Consider the following 15066-nt stretch of genomic DNA (forward strand, 5'->3'; position numbering starts at 1 on the left):
CAATTTAAACAGATATTCCTATGTAGACAATGAAGTAAAAGATACTGAGGCAGCGATTTCTTTCACCTCCCATTAATCCAGGTGTGACCTCTGAAGCTAAAGTCTGGGCACCTTATTTTGAAAATGCTGTTCTGTGCCCAAACTCTGATGTCTACTGCTTACATTATGTTATCCATCTTGGAAACCTACTTCGAACTCACTTATAAAGTAACATAATACTCAGATATTTGTGCCAACTATATTTGCTCTAGTCATTTTAAGCATAAATGACAGACGACTATTTTAAAATATTATGATTTTGTATAGATATATATATGTACCTATGTATAGGCTCATACTGTTGTAAAGGCTCTAAAAATTAAAATGGGGATACCTTAAAACTGCGTATTTTCCATTGTGTACATTTGTGTGGTAAATGCTATGCTCTTTCATTTTTAAAAGTTAACAAAATATTTTCCTGTTGCTTACAATATTTACCTTTTATATGCTAGGAGGAGCTCAACAGGCTGAAACTCATCTTTCACTATTGTGCATTCAGTGAATTGGGGTTTATATTTTTAAATACTCTTTTTTGCTGGAAAGTGGTAACAATAATTTGCTGATTACTTTCTCAGCTATATATTCAGGGCCACTTAAAGGTTTAAATACATTAATTTTTATTGAGGGAGAGGTTTGTTTTTGTCTTTGTAGATTTCTTTTTTTTTTTTTAAGGGAAAGAATGTGGTTCTGTAATGACATCTTTTTCTGACTCATTATAGAATTTCTTTTCAGTTTTTATACGTACATGTGTCAGGGAGGATTAGCTGTTATCTCTTTGGTCTTTGTTCTATTCACTGAGGAGTCTGTATTATTTCCCAAAACTAGCATGCGACGACTTTTTCCAGAAGGACTCCAACCCATCCTCCATATTTTTTGTACACAAGTTTATGAATCTTCAAAGTCCAAACACTCGTCTTGAGAAGAGCAAAGGTAGCCAACCGAGAATACTGGGCTGAGATATCCTGACCCTTGTGATATTAAAATAGTGATTTGGATTTTTTTTTGTTCTAACCCACTTTTTCTAAGAGTGACTGTGGGACAGAGAGTAGTCTAAATTGGGTTGGTTTAAGTCATCTTTCTCTGGCTGTCTCTGTAAGAGATTTTATGCCTATTTGTTAAATTTACTTATCGAAAATGCTTTTTAGAAAGCCCATGTATTTTTCTTTTTCCATTAGCAAAGATGACTACAACCTCCTTAGGGCTTTGTGCAAAAGACTGTCTTGGGGGACCCAGTCATATCAATGTGGATGCAATGACAGTGTTACGTTTTCAGGAGTATTAGGTGTGTTTCTACTCAATAAATGCTAGACCCTTTCGATAAGGGAAAGAAAAATACTCTACAGAATAGAGAAATACACTGAGGAAATGGTGAACAAGTGGAGCCTCAGGTACGTGCCTGATCTTGAAAAAACTGTGTGAAAAGATTCAGAATCAGTCTTCCCTCTAACTGATCCTCCCCCCCCCCCCCCCCCCCCCCCCCCCCCCCCTTAAATTGTAAATGAGGTGTCGACGATCAGGTGTTGCCCCACACGTGTACCTTGTGCCATTGGACCCATGTTGCACCTCCCTAGGTCCCCATGGGCACCTCCTTTGCTGCTGGCATTGGTAGTGGCTCCCTGCTGTTGCACACATCCTATATTTATTTATCTTCAGAGTGTAGGACGGTACCCAGTGAAAGAACACACACTTGCTTTAAAAGGTTCTTTTATTTTCCTTTTGGAAAATCATAAAATGAAGTCATTATAAGGTACTTGCCTGTCTTACATGACATGCATCTGACAGATGAGAAAGAAATTAATAACAGAGGAGTGGGTTGTCGTTCTTTCTGATATTAGCTCGTTTTATGCGATCGCCTTGTCATCCCTCACCTTTTTTCCTGCTCCTGAAAGCTAATGAACGTGCTGGCCAACATCAACCAAACCTCTCGGGAGCAGAGAGTCCCAAAGGGATGCAGTTCCTGGAAATGGGTGTCGCTCCATGGAACATGTCACCAGCCGGTGGCACCTCTGTCCCTCCTCATCAGGATATCTTCTCGAGGAGGAGGAGAGAGGATGGGGGAAGGGTTGTGGCAAGCACAGGAAGCAGGAGGGACTATTTCAATGGCAGGTCATAGGGAGGGAGAGTCACAGGGCATGCGTTTGTTTGTTTGTTTTTACTTACATTTCTGATGGAATAGCTGTTTTGGTTTTTAATGATGTGTGAGGAATGCTGCCAGAAATGGAAAACATTCATTTGAATTTTTAATGAAGCTGATTGTACCTCTTTTCCGTTTCATTTCCATGAATATGCTACAGAATATAAAGGGAATATTCACTGGAGCAATAAATGTTATGCTAATTCTGCGGGACAAAAATGGGAAGTTAGTTTTGAATTCATAATTGTGAGTATTCACAATGATAACCGATTTTATACAGTACCCATCCAACAACATGCTTCATTTGCATTGAAGTCAGAGACTTGAGTGTGTTTCTAGACTTCAAGGTATGTGTACAGCTGCTGCAGAATTGTTGCATGAGCAATGAATCTAAAACACAGTGAACAAAACTGTGCCTAACCAAAGTATTACAAATTTTAAGGAAAAAAAGGAAAGGTTATTTAATTGCCAGAGTCCAGACAAACAGTGAGCTGTCTTCATTGTGTGAAAGTTTTCATTAGTCTTGAACTAATCCCAAATGGTGAAAAAAATATTAGGAACTGCAATTTGTTGATAGGTATTTGGTTTTTCAACAGAATATTTATTCTTCACAAGGATAGTTCTTCCAGACGTTACAGCTGTGGAGTAATGGTTCCTTTCATCAGCAAGTCTGGCATCAGACCCATCATACTGGGGAAAATGGAGGGAAAAGGTACAGTAAAACAGGGGAACAGAAAGAAAGAAAAGGAAAGGCGTCATGCACCTTAATCCTCAGATAGAACGGATTTGGGACAATGCTCCCCACCAAGCTCATACAAATTAGGTTTGAGACTTTTTGAAAATTTGCTAGTATTAAGAAAGTTTTTATATAATATATAATATCCCATTATTTTCTCTATGTAATTAATATAATCTTACCTAATGACATCTGCTTGTAATAATTATATTTTCCTTGGGTTTCCTCAATCAGTTTCCAGTTCTCCTTTCTAGGTAGTCATATATCTCTGATAACTGTCAGGGATAGTTCTGTGCATCTCTTACCCATTTAAGTTGTCCTACTGACTCGCGTAACTTTATTTAAATGAGTAAGGGATAATGTTCCTAAGGCTTACTCTTTGTAAACCCATCCTGATTTTTGTTACTGGCTTGGATAAGGTGATGCTTTTTTATTTTTTTTTTTTTAACGCCTTTGTGCAAGGGGAGATTTTTCTATAAAATCTTGCAGCATTTGTTGTCATCGCTAAACGTAACATGGCGTGTGACATAAAAAGTTTTGCGAGTCTGGTGCTGAGAGTTTGCCTCTTCCTGGCATTTTCCTGCTACTGTTGAATTATCAATAAATCAGCTAGACCTATTTGAATAATGCTGTTAACAAACAGTTATTTTTATACTAGAGAACAGACCATTGTCTTACAAATGAGTGTTCTTTTTGATTTTTTTTCTGAGCTTTTCTTTTTATAATTAAACGGAATTTTAATAATGCTAAATTTCAGTGTATCTTCAGTGACTGTTTTAAAGCTATTTTAACTCTTAGTTCAACAAAGTTTTTCCTCTGGGGCTTTTTCTGCCTGAGACGTCCTTCAATGCAGACAGGTATTCTGACACTGCATGTTTTAATTTTAAATGGACATTGTCTTTTATCTCAATTTCATTTAAGTCTCTTACAAGCACTATAATTTAAAATTAATAGGCACCCTAAAATCTGGAATAAGTGTCCAGAGGGGATCATTTCAGAATCTATTGCATATATCCGTCTAAATGCATGCTTTGTTATGCTGATTTTCTTTTGTAGAAAGGAGAAAGTCTAATATTTACAGGCTGCATGGTTTTATTTTAGTGTCAATTAAATCTCAAGCTATCGCATATATGAGAACAACATATTGAAACTTCTGCAACAAAACAGCTTTTTTCCCACCTTTCAATGAAAATGTAAATCAATAAATAGTATTTAATTATTTTGTGTGTATAGCTAAGTTGATTTAGCATTTAAAATTAAGTGATATGTGTTCTATGGCTGACAGGGTAGTTGTAAGGTGCAATTGATTGATACCTTTCACCTTTGGAGACCTCAGTTTAATCCTGGCATAGGTCACACTGGAAATTAGTTTCGATAGGCGTGTTTTAGTCTTTTAATGCGTGTTTGTCCACATCATAAACCCATCAAGCAACGTGATGCAGTTAACAGTCAATGCCGCAGACAAGCTGGTGACCAGATGAGTAGACAGGATTTTGAAGAGTAATTCGTGTCCCTCAGCAGAATTGTGATTGTGAGCGGCCAAACTCAGATTCTCCTCAATTCCTAGTTCTGACTAGTCACTCAGTTACTTAGTTTTCATGGACAGCAAATGCATGTACTTGAAAAGCATGATTTTCTCAGCTGCCCGATTTAAACTCCTTATTGCAAGTTTTAAGAGCCTAAGGACAACTCTAGGATGGGCATTTTGATATAATCGGGAAGCATCCATTTGAAAACACCTCTTGTTGATTATTTGAACTTTAAAGTCACAGTGGCAAAATAAATCCAACCAAAACATTAGCAGATGTTCTCAGAGGTGATGCTGATTTCTATTCCAGCCTTACCTGTGTTCCCCAGGCAGTCAGGCGGCCCCATCCCAGGTTAAGCAAGAATCCCCGAGGTAGAGCTCAGCACCGAATCCAGAGCTCCACGACAGGAGCAATGCCTCTCAGTGACTTGAGTGCAGGTAAGAGCTTTATTATTTCACACGCTCTGTGTATGACTTCACCATGCACACCCCCTATTTCTCATAAACTAACTGCATGCTGAGCAGCAAAAAGGAAAAGCTAAGTGGAAACCAGTAGGGATCTGTCTGCGAGAGGCACTTGTGCCACTCACACATGCAGGTGCAGTAGCCTCATCAACCGCAGTACCTCTGTTTCACACAGAGCCTGCTTGCGTGAATAAGGATTCCAGGATTAGTTGCCAGGCCTTTTATTTATCTTTTCAAGGTATGGTATGACTGTATTTCTGACAGGACCGTAGTGCAATCACGGAATAATTTTGATGGATATTGATGGGGGGAAAGAGAGATGCTCACTGAGCCCAGCTGATGCATATAGGGTCATTTGCGTCTTGTCCATAAACATATGAAGTACAAGAAGAGACCCCTGGGAGGCCAGTGACACTAATGGAAAAGTTAAGTGTGAGACTGTACAGCTGGACTAGATGCCTTTTATTTAGAGTTGTTATTAATTTAGACAAAGCAATCTAGAGCTGTCAGGGGTGTAACCTCCATGTTCACCTCTGTAAATTATCATAGTCTCTAGCACCTTAATATAACAGGAATTCAGGTCTGGGTCTTTGTCTTAGGGGCGAGTCTCAACCTACTAGGTTAACTAGTGATTTGAATAACTGGGTGATTTGGAAGGAAACAATTAATTGTTATTCTCTACTATGTTTCATCTTCACCGTTGCCTTTTAATAAGTTTCTTCACTTTGTTAGCATCTGATCTTCTTGAAAGTGGTACAAAGTGAAGACGTATACCAAATACAACCTGTAGAGTAATAGGCATTGGTCCTTTGTCTAACCAGACTGTGTATGGCCATCAGAGGAAACATAGCCTAAGCTCCAAATCTCCATACCAATTTTTGATATTGAAAGGAAAGGTTAGTCCTAGCAGTGGTGAATTTTTGTTCTCATTTCCAGTCGCAGTTGTGTACCAGCTGTACCATGTAATAGCTGTAACGTTTTCTCTTTAAAAGAGAGCATCCTTCACCCTGATGAGAATTGCAACCTGAAAAGACCATTCTGATTCAGTGGTCCTAACTGTCACCTCCCTGACCTCACAAAATAGACTTTTCGGCTTTTGTATATCACCTCCTGCCTTCTCTGTACCCTCTGCACTCTCATCACATCCTCCTCCACACTGACATTTGATTCATTGAGCTGGATTCTGACAGAGAAATCTCATGTTAGCCTCTCTTCTTGTGCGACTGACAAAACCTTTGTGATAGATAAGCTTTCTTCTGAAATTTGAAATAGCCTGGTATATACCTGCCTTTTCTGTGATTCTGCACCTATTGGGTAGGGCAGAATGCAGCTTAAGAACCAGGGCATCTGTTTCATGATATTTTTAAACTCTGCCATGGAGAAGCAGAAATGATTTCATGTTATGTTAAACAACAGCTAGGTCTCTTTCCTTTTCCTTACCTAAGGAAACATAACTCATTCTGTGCCTGTGTCCCTAATTAGCAACACTTACAAGCCTTGACCTTTCAACAGAGAGGGCAGCTCAGCTTCATCTCTACAGAATTGCCCCTATAATGTAGCTGTGCATAACAATAAAAACAATTTAAAAACACATTAAAACATTAAAAAAAAAACACTTAAAAGCTTAGACACAGACTTTTCCACATATATTCATGTTGAGCAGTAATTTTCTCTGTTAATAGTCCCAGTGAGACTGTGGTGAGATACTATGCACTGCAAGTAAGGGAGGCAGAGTGTTGCTTAATAAATAAGCAGTTCTGTCCTTCTGCTTTATTTGGTTATGGCTTAATGCTCTTTGTGTCCAGTGCATGATTTCTTTCCAGGACCAACCTAGTTCCAACAGCCACGTTCTGGCACTTTATATGTACTTATACTCCTTTGGCTTATTTTTTGTGATTATATCTCATAACCTGAAAAAAGTTATAGATGTTAAAGCGCTAGCTGGAGTCTAATGTTTTTATCCAGGCTTGTGTCACTGTCAGGGAAGACTGAAAATGTTTGCTTTCCAAGTGACAGTGTAGGCATGCTCACTCTTGTGGCAGATTTCTGCCACAGGACTAAGTCCTGGCAAGCTCTGTGAAATCAAGTCAGTGATACCACAATCCCTCATGTATTTGGGAAACTTCCAGCTTGTGGAAAAATTGGTCAGGCTTCGGTATAGTCCTTTAATCTGTCTCCTGTGCCCCTCCACCTTGTCTTACCTTTATTACTAGCCTAAAAAGCAATGAGAAATAAGCTCTGTGTAAGAGTAAGCTTTTTTTCTGATTTTAGAAAAGCAATGCCTTCCCATGCCCAGAGAGTGGTTGCATGTATTGCAAGGCCCCCATTCCTTACTTCGGATGATGAAAGCGTCCTCTGCTTGAAATAAATTTAAAAATTAACAAACTCTTACTCAGAAACTGTAATTGATTATACTTAGATGTCTAGTTCAGAAGGAATAAAAGGCAGTCAGACTGCAACCCAGTGAGTTTTCTTTCAGCTGGTTCTGTGGTCTGAAGAAAACAGAGTTGGAGTGCTTGTCCAGCGATTTCCATGGGCCATATCTCTGTTTGCTCTAAACTGAACTGCCCTCTTTGCATCAATCAGTGTTCAACCAAATGATGAGTGTTTACAGCTTATACTAAGAAAGCTGCTATTGGTAGTACCTTAAATGTAACTTATGCAGGTTCTCATGTTCCCTTTTTTTCAGTTTGTCTTATGCTTGAAATAATCGCTTTTATCTATTCAGTTTTATTCAGAGAAGAAATGATGGTAAGCCCTTGTGCCAGCTGAAATATGTTTGATTCCTTTGCTTAGTAGAATGAAGTTATTTTGAAATAATTTCGTCACCTTGAAGGTTTTAGAGTTTAGGGAAGAAAATTTCTCCTTTAAAAGGAAGAGATTTTACTATTACATCAGCAAAATTTGAAACATAGTCTGAGTATGCTTTCTCTTTTTTTGTGAAGGCAATAACACCAGTTGCTCATTCTCATACAAGATAATATCATGATGTGCCCGTTGTGCATTTTACTACTATCTACTATCAGACTGTCTGCAATGGAGATGCCAAATCTATCCTCAGGCAGAAGGCAATATTTCAACACCAAACAACTTGTCATAACCCCAGCACTAACCACGGTGTATGTTCTCTATCTACCTAATCAAATTCTTGCTATTTATCACAGTGATGCTGTGTCATAGTTACCACAGGTCGTTGATTCAGAGGAACGTGTTTTCTTAAGATTAAAAGAGAAAGTATGAGCTTGATTGAAAGAGTTCATCCTCTGCAAGATTACACAATACCCATCAAGATTGATTCTATAGTTAAAGAAGTCTATGGTCTACTATATGGTCTGGCCTGGAGTAGCAGCCGGTTTGGTAGGCAGTTATGAAAGCACTATCTTAAGTTTGCTTTTCTCTAAGCTGTTCTTTATAACTGTCTTGAAAAATCAGCTTTGAAGAGTTATTTAAGGTGAATAAGGGATAGACATCATTTGCCTGAATTGCAATTCAAGAGTAGCAGCACCATACTTGGTTGAGTTTTATTTCTACGAAAAACATACAAACACACTGTGATCTGCAAAAGCAAGAGTGAACATTAATAAAGCACTTTTCTGCCTACATGCTTTCAAAAAATGTGAGATGGTAGAGAAATTGGGTATGCAATACCAGAAGTGAGCTTTGAACCAAACAAACCCTTCCTCAGGAGTGGCTTATGAGAGTATATCCTATACACTACAGATTATCCTTGCATAGGCATTTTTTCCCAATATGCCTTTTTTTATAGCATTCACAAAGATGAATATTACTTTCTTTGATCTAATAAATATGGATGTTTCTCTCCAGCTTCCCCTATTTTATTCCTAAAGAGATAATACATTCTTTTGGTAACTTTCTTTCAAATGTTTAATAACTGAAGTGATGATGTTCACCTCCAACTTGGAACATTTGTTTTTTTTTTTTTTTTTTAATTCAACATAACTTTTCAGATTTAAAGCATCTGAAAAGAAAACTGTGTCTACACATACATCCCAGACTTCTGGAGTTGTGATGAAAACAAGATTAAAGAAGAAATCATTGACAATGGAGTGCTTCAACTATTGAAGTGATGCATTTTTTTGGTGGATGTTTGGTGGATTTTTGTATAGCTGCCATTTTAGCAAAATTGCCTAAATTCCCTTCCATACTGTATTCTAAGCTTTCATGGGTATAAATAGAGCTAAAAGATGCCCTGTGATTTAACATGCTCAATTTTCTGCATTTATCTATTAACGCTTAATCTTCTGCTTTGGCGTGTGCACCTCATACTTTTTTAAGTGCCGTTTCCCTCAGCCGTCATGCAAAACGTTGTGTATTTCAGAGGCGGCTGAGATTGTACCAAACTCATCTCCATTAAAAGCTACCAATTCAACTCCTTCTCTCCCGCTACTTGGCCCAGGCTCCTTCTGAGCTGTTCAGCTGTGGAAATAACTCAAAAGGAAACAGATAATGATGGTAAACTGGGGTGTCATGGTTCTCTTTATGTGTATGGCCATTGTAATACAGATACAGCAGGCCAACAATGACTCATCAGTAGCACCAAGCCTGCAATTTTGCTGTGTTTGCAATTTCAAAGAAGAAAAGCAGCTCACAATTACATGTATTAAACTTTCAGATGATGCAGAAATTATGATGTACATCATTTATATTATCAGTCAAACTATAGGGAGAGATTGTCAGGTCTTTATGTGGCCCAGGTGCACATTTCTTATAATTTAATCAGCACAAAGCACCCTCATTTCACCAGAGAACTCTAATTCATGCAGTGAAAACCACACCATGCCCTCTGTCCTCCCCCCACCGCAGTCAGTAAATTACAACTAACAATTCATAACCGTTACCTGCATTTAATCTAGTGCCCTCTGCGGTGGGTTCAGCCAGCTCTGCTCTACAGTCTGGTAACGTTGTACAGAATGCCATGAATTATCTTCATGGAGATTATGGATATCAAAAGGGACTGCTTTAAAACATCCAAACCAAACAGCTAGTAATCTGGTTTAGGGAAATGCATGTGGGAAATGCCTTTGTGCTGGTCTTTGAGAATGATGTCCCTCAGGTCAGTAAGGATGCATTGGTGGTGGGAGAGAGCCAGCTACCTGTCCGCTTTCCTCTTTGTTTCTTACTGTCTGCCTTTCCTTTCTGCTCCCCTTTCTTTCCCCAGTCTGTCACAGGCCAGGGTGTAGGGTAACAGGCTGAGGAAATAGCTGCCCTGGCAAGGGAACCTCAACTCACCTCTTGGCCAGATCCAGCCAGCAAAGTCAAATTTGGAAACCCAGGAGGAGAAGGTAGGGGCAGAGGGATGACCTGAGTTAATGCCTGGGGCAGTGGGAAGCATTTGCTGGGTGTAGAAATGCGATGTAGGACTGGCAGGAGGGTTTTGGGGGTGTATGGGGTGTGTGTGTGGGGGTTTTTTTTGTTTGTTTTTTTGTTTGTTTTTTTTCTACCTACAACGTGGCTGTCAAGAGCTTGCTGTCAGCGTGGGTACTTGCTAATTCCTGCTGGTGATGGGGGATCCTTATGAGGGGTGCTAGGAGGGGGAGGGGGCAGATGGCTGCGAGGGTGCCCATGGGTGAGGGCGGCCATCCGTCAGAGCAGGAGGCTCGGGGAGAGCCCCAGCTCTGCCCTGTGCTGCTCCCCATACATGTCCCGTGGGCTGCACCACCCTAGAAAGGTCCTCGTGGCTGTACGCTCCAAGAGCTGCAATGGTTGCCTCTATATTACCTAAAAAGTATAATGAAGAGTTTAGGGCTGCTGTTTTGAAAGCTGTCCAAAGAAGATTTGGATGCTCAGTTCTCATTAAAAACTGGTGGGAAAACAGGTGCCAAAATCCTGGCTTTGACATCGTAAATCTGTCTGCACTTAACAAAAGCAAAGGAGAGAGCAGAGAAAGACAAATGCCTCTTCAGTTGACTGAAGCTAGCTAATATCATGTCAGGTTCAAAGAATTTTTTTTTATCCCTATGTCTGTCTCCCTTTGCCTACTCCAAAATGAGGGGTGGGAAAGGGGAGAAAAAAACCCACCTAGAATGTTAGAGTTATTTTGATGTTTTTTATTTTGGAATTATATTATATTTAATTCACTTTCATTTTTAAAGGGAATTGTAAAAAAAAAAAAAAAAAACCCCAACCAAAAAACAAACAAACAAAAAAAAAACAAAAAACACTAGTCAACCAAAAAATTAATTTCTTGTACTGTTCTACTGAAAACCACTTCTGAGTACAGGACCTGCCAGTCTTTGTGCTGATTAACATTAATTAGGTGAAATACTTGAAAATAGAGAAATCTACTTTTTTCATGACCAAAAATATATTTTCCTATTCAAAGGGTGGGGGAGGAAAAGGTAGTAAAAAATTAATCTCCCCTTAACAAAAATATTTCCATCTGTTTTACTCATATGTATAATTCATGAGAAATATATCATAACGAGTTAAAAAACTCACTAGAAATTAACAGAAACATTAACAATGGTTCCTCCAGTTGCCAACTATTTTTATGTCTTGGTTTAAAGGGTGCTGTTAAAGATAAAAATTCTGTGGAGGGTAGAGAGGACCAACATGCCTTATTTCTAAACTCAGAGCTGAGCTCTGTCTTTTGGTAATCTAGGTAACAAAAGTAGGTTTTTTGCAAAGAAAAATAATTTCTTTTAAACATTAATTATTCTTATTTGGCATATCTCTGATCATCTAAACTTTTGTAAATGAAAAAGATACTGAACTTTCTTTAGGAGTCCTAGGAGAACGTCTGTATCCAAACTAAATCCCACTGTTTAACTGGAATAATAGACGTTCATCCATGTGATTGTAGGGAGGTGTCTGATACGTTTGTTCTGGTGGTTAATACATTGCCCATGGTGTCCTGAGATACTTAGGTATTTTTCAGTTTCAGTTGTATAGATTTGTCTATGTCATCACAGGTAAACAGGGCTCCCAGCACGTGAATGGGGACACTTGTTCTTTGAGTTTCACAGTTAACACTAGGATAAAAGAGTCCAGATCCTCTTTCCAGAAAGGATCCAAAATCTGTTTGAAAAATAACATTGTTACACAGCTTCATGTTGCCCATAGTACACTGTGCTGCACTTCAGGCCTCCTGAACCTCATTTGTATACATTGCAGATGGGAAAAGGGATCACCAGCCGAAGAGTCCCGGGTCACCTGTATAGCATATCCGCAGGTTGCTGCGCGCCAGTATCATGTATCCCAGCTAAAGGTAACGCTGATGTCTTGTCTTTGATCTATTGATATTCTTGATGGTGTTGAGGTTTTCCATGTTTCAACTTAATGCAGAATTACTGAACTGTGCCTTTTTACTCCATGTATTGGGTTTTTTATTCATTGCTAACATGCTTGTAGTGGGAAGCCTATTGCTGCAGTAGCAGTGGTATCCTGTATTTTGCAACTTAAACTCTGCCAAGGACTGTCCAGTACAGTTTGTTACCTTGAGAGAAGAGGTTGGTGTAATGGAGCAACAGGTCGAGGCTGTACAAACACAAATGTAGATCAGAACATAGAGTAAGTCACTGGAAACCTCATCGTGCTTTGAGTTTCCAACGAAAGGCTGCTCGCAGATCTGTAAATAAATCTGAATACCTCTTACTGTGATGGTGATACCCAACTCTCTACAGGTTTGACTAGCTATATCGGAGCAGCTGAAGATTGTACACTGTTACTGAGGTGACATGTACAGTGTGTATCGATGTGTACAGGTTACAGATTTTGCTCAATATTTATGGGATGCACGATTTGTATCGTCTGATATTTTATGAGTGGTGAACACAAAATTTCAAGAGGGTTCAAGTCCATGAGAGTTGCCAGTGCTATAGAAAGATGAAAAGTTACTGTGAACAATTTTCCCTTAGCTTCTTCACTGAATCTCTTCCACTTACTTATTTTAGAAGGACCCCATATTCCCCCAGACAATTTCTTATCTTTCCTGTTCCTGTCAGTGCCAGATATCAGTGCCAGTGATTTTTCTCCTGCCTATTGTGGTTACAGTATTTCTCCTGTAGAAATTGTCTGGAGGCCACAGACTAATTTTACTAAAGTCAGTAGACGGGAATTACATGGCATTGACTCCTGGGCTCCCTCCGTCTGTTTCAGATTATAACTATTGACCTAGAGGTGAAAGGCTCTGTATCCCATTACCAATTCCCTGAGTCATATGCTTCCTTATAACAGCACTTTAAACAGATGATGCAGGATGCTAGTACTCAATAGCATCTGTATGAATAGCACTTACTCAAATTTACTGGCAAAGATACCTTCCAGGTTTTGGTTATTGAACAAAAAATAAATACCTGTATGTAGCCACAGTCATGAACTCCTCATGAAATCCTTGAGTCCTTATGCGTCTAAACTTTTTGCTGAAGACAAATATCTTAAACAAGAGTTAAAGACCAAAAGATCTGGATGCTGTTATTCACAGTAACATACTGGATAATATAAAAGCCTTGAATTCAGAAAATCCCCTGGTATCACATTTTTCTATTTTTAACGCCAGCATAGTCCTGTTCGTTTGTGATTGGGACTTAGCACACTTTCTCATTACTGCTATCTTAAAAGCAATGCAACTTTGCATTTCAGTCCTATTGTTTAGTGTGTATATCTGAATAGAGAGGAACTGAGATAAAAAGGAGCGAGAGGTAGGGAGGGTAACCCTTCTCGCTATTGAATGCAGGTGGAATCTGCACCATCACTACCCGTTACGTGTATTGGTTTGTTTGTTTTTTCATTTCTTTCACTTTCACCATTACTTGAAGCAACAGGTGTCATGTCCCATCCTGTATGTATTATCCTCTGAACGGTTTTTGGTTAACTCATACAACACAAATGAAGCTGCTAGGCAACTCAAAAAATTATACTAATTTCTTTTATTTTTATATAAATGTGTGACCAGATCCATTGAAGACAGTCAAGCACCAGAATTTGGTATGGAAAAACTCGGTATTTCGCTAGTGGAATCTCTATGATCTGATTTTTAAATTTTTTTTTTCCCCTCCTCTCACTTACTCTGGAAGACCTCCACTTGAAGCAAAAGTCCTGCGTTATCAAAAAGTTAGCATCAAATAAGTCGTTTTGGCCTACATAACCAAAATTTATCTGCATAAATCCCAGATAAGTTTTTGTAGAGTTTTTCTGATAAAAGTGGGTAGAAAACACAGCTTTGCACAGGAAGCACTCTAACTTATAGTGGTCAACATCTGATTTATATTGAACTTCTTTTACAAGAAGTAACTTCTGAAAAGCAAACTGGCTCCAGACACGGTTAAGCTGTTAAATTGTTTTCATGTACTTCCAAGTAGCGTAAGTATTCTAGAGATAAAGTTTATAAGTTACCATCATTCCTCAGGCCTCTATGAACCAGTTATTTCCCATGCTGTCGTGTGGCTGTACTGTTATTTTTTGTTGTTCTTATTTGTGCAGTGGTAAAATTGTTATAGATCGGCAGCGCCACAAAGAAGTAGCTTTTTGACATTATCCTCAATACATTTGGCTAACAACTAATCGCACATTTTAAAAAGTAATTCTGAAGCACTGGATAAAATATGTGAAGGTACTTAAGACCTGTAAGCAAGTTCCTATTGAGCGATGCATCTAGCATACCTATGCTTAATAGAAAGAAACAAGACACTGATAACAACTGAAAAATAAATCTCACACGGTTAATTATAAAGGACGCTATCAGTATAAAACTACAAACAGGAAAAGGTGCTCTGTTTTCCCAGCACTTTGAACATGTGAACTGGTAAAATGTATCTATTTTCTTCTCTGATACTACGCATAAGGAAATGAAAAGACAATCTACTTTTTGGTCTCTCTTCATCTATTACTACAAAACAAATGTCTATATCAGATGTGCAGATGTTGACTGAAGGTGGGCTAAGTTTTATTTGGTATGTCAACAAGAAAATTGCTTAAGTGAGGAAAAGATAAGGTTTGGAGAAGGGATGGGTTGCAGATACTGTATCAAAAGTGGCAGCACAGGAAAGGTTAAGTAACAAGTAAAAAGTCAAAATGAAAAGCGTAGGTTGAAAGAAATAAGAGTTAAAAAGAAGCCTAAATAAAAGGCAGTGAAAGAAGTTGATTTGGAGTAGCATTTCTGGTAATACTCAGAAAAAATCTTGAATATAGGAAAAAGAATGTTAT

This window comes from Vanellus vanellus, assembly GCF_965231255.1.
Source record: "Vanellus vanellus genome assembly, chromosome: 1".
NCBI classification, from domain to species: domain Eukaryota; kingdom Metazoa; phylum Chordata; class Aves; order Charadriiformes; family Charadriidae; genus Vanellus; species Vanellus vanellus.